The 2,861-nt window shown below is 41.0% G+C and overlaps 1 long non-coding RNA gene across 1 annotated transcript; it reads right to left on the bottom strand.

Moving 5' to 3' along the window:
- Positions 1 to 915: 915 nt before the first annotated feature.
- Positions 916 to 1,589, bottom strand: LOC133548753 (uncharacterized). Its single transcript, XR_009805940.1, has 3 exons — positions 1,243 to 1,589; positions 1,134 to 1,184; positions 916 to 1,055 (listed from the first exon to the last, which is right to left on the bottom strand). It is a non-coding gene; the product is annotated as an uncharacterized LOC133548753 (long non-coding RNA).
- Positions 1,590 to 2,861: the final 1,272 nt, after the last annotated feature.

Genomic DNA, 2,861 nt, shown 5'->3' on the forward strand with positions numbered 1-2,861 from the left:
CCATCTGTGTCAGCTTTTTAAGGCTCCCCAAGACTCCGCGGTAAAATGTGGCGTAATCTGTTACATCGTTGTTTTGAGGAAAAGTTAAAACGCTGGATAGTTGTATATTGTTGAATGTTTCCCTCCTCAAGACATTTACCCCATCACCCCTCTGGGTCTCATTTGAAATTGATTGGTCAGCCGTTGACGGTTGGTCCTGCATGACCCCCACCACCTCCGAAAAATCCAAACATTCCCCCGAGGGTGTCGCCCCTCCCAACACCTCGTGATGCTGTGTAGAGGCTTGTGTGTTTGTGTTTGAATTTAACACATTAATATCATCTTGCAAAGACGGATCATCGTTTGCTTCCCATTCTATCTGGTTGTTTGGATCTAAATGATGATTACAAATGTCTTCATCTTCTACAATAACTACATCTAATTCAGATGGAACTACACCCATTATATTTCTCTAAAGAAAAAAAAAAGAAAAAATAATTCGAATGGAACAGATATAACAAACCAGTATGTATCAAATCATGTCTGCCATCTTCATGAGAGTGCGAGCCAGTATACGATAGTACTGTTTCAGCCTTCTTCTGTTTCTATCATGTTTGTCGAGCTGGCGGGTGCATCTACGCTTCCTCCTGCGTTTGTTGCCTGTGGAAAAAAAAAAAAAAAAAAAAAAATTAAACAAATATATATATACCGGCTTTAACCACATGTGGCGCTGTCATCTCCACTCATGCAAGCATAGCCGGAAATAAACCCACCCCCTCCTTCCCCCGGACCCCGCCTACTACTCCTGGCGGGAAATTCACTTGAGCGAAAGACATTGGAATGAGAGGAGCTCTTTAAAGCTCCTGAGAATCTTAAAAAGCTTACAGAAAACGAGAAAAACTTAAAGCGGGTGCCTGTCGGACATTCACCGTCGTTTTCGATGATTTCCCCTCGGAGCAAGGATTCGATGTCTGGAGTCTTTGGCGCAATCAAGCCTTCTCCTCTGCCTGGAATGGCCGTTGACGGACCCGCCAGCGTTAAGGGAGACCAGCGAGCAGGAGATGTAAACGGAAAATCTGTAAGTAAATATATGTATATATGTATTGTATACCGCATGTTTTTTTTCTTGTAAAAATGAGAATTATTTGACTCACCAGACTGCGATTGGGTTAAAGGGATCGCGTTGGTCTCTTCCGGCGAATCCTCTATAAAACAAAATAATGAATACACATAATATTAAATAATTCGAAGGTTTAAACACACCTCGATAATCATCTTCCAACTTTGTAAGATCGATCAAACAAAGTTCTTCGTCTTTCACTTCGTCGTCATCGGCTGTTAAAAAAAAAAGGTATTACATCGTCGTACACGTGCAATGCTTTTAACGTTTAAATGCTTAAACGGAGTTAAACCATTGTCTAATAATGTGGTAAAAACGGAGGTAATGAAATGAATACAGTAAAAAAAAAAATCGGTACTTACACAAAAAGATTGGAGACTCTGTTAGGAGATCCCTTGGTGGTGGGTGAATTTCAACTCGATGTTCGACTGTTTTTAGTTTGAATAAATACTTATTATAGTAACATTAAACAGACGTGTTACAAGGAATGAAAAAAAAAAAAAAGAAATTACCTTTCATTCTGCAAATCGTGGTTACACTGTGTTCTGCGATAGTTTCTCCATCTGTTTAAATATGTTTTCGTGAGGTATGGAAGTTGTTTCAAACGATCGTAAACATTTAAACTGTCAAATGGCTGGTCAGTTGCTATTCATACGACATTCTCAAGCTTCCATAAAAACTGAACCCTCCTCTGTCCCCAAACTGACCTGTTGTTTCAAACGATCGTAAACATTTAAACTGTCAAATGGATGGTCAGTTGCTATTCATACGACATTCTCAAGCTTCCATAAAAGCTGAACCCACCTTTGTCCCCAAACTGACCTGTTGTTTCAAACGATCGTAAACATTTAAACTGTCAAATGGATGGTCAGTTGCTAGGTTACACTGTGTTCTGCGATAGTTTCTCCATCTGTTTAAATATGTTTTCGTGAGGTATGGGAGTTGTTTCAAACGATCGTAAACATTTAAACTGTCAAATGGCTGGTCAGTAAAAACTGAACCCTCCTTTGTCCCCTCTTCTGGTCTTAACGATGTGTGCGTACGAATGTGTGTGTGTGTGTGTGTGTGTGTGTGTGTGTGCATGTGTGTGTGTGTGTGTGTGTGCGTGTGTGCGTGTGTGTGCGTGTCCACATCTCCCCACGTAACAAAAACTTCCCAATCCACGGTAGATAACGATGAAAATATGGAGAAAGGGCTTCCGTCTCTTCTTTCTTTTAGCTGAAATAAGCAGATATCACCCATTTCGTATCTGAATACAAATCCAAAAGATCCCTCCATCCCGTACGCTTCCAAGTCCCATTTCTCACGCAAAGACTCGGTCGGCGGCATCTGAATACGATTTAGAAACACTCGACTTTTTTGCGGAGCGTCAATGTAAGTTTTATTATTTTTATAAATCGACACAGGCGTTTCACTAATCATGACCGAATCGAACAAAGTCTTTACGCTAACGTATAAAGCTCCAAATAATGACTAAGCCTTACACCGCCCTTTTGTACCCCTCCTCTGCGTGTGTGTGTGTGTGTGTGTGTGTGTGTGTGTGTATGTGTGTGTGTGTGTGTGTGTGTGAGTGTGTGCGTGTGTGTGCGTGTCCACATCTCCCCACGTAACATTCCCAGCCATCAATACATCGAAATCTGGAAGTTGTTTCAAACGATCGTAAACATTTAAACTGTCAAATGGATGGTCACATGCAGCTCAGATGACATTCTCAAGCTTTCTTAAAAAACTGAACCCTCCTTTGTTCCCTCGTCAGGTCTTA

Source organism: Nerophis ophidion, linkage group LG03, assembly GCF_033978795.1.
Source record: "Nerophis ophidion isolate RoL-2023_Sa linkage group LG03, RoL_Noph_v1.0, whole genome shotgun sequence".
NCBI classification, from domain to species: Eukaryota; Metazoa; Chordata; class Actinopteri; order Syngnathiformes; family Syngnathidae; genus Nerophis; species Nerophis ophidion.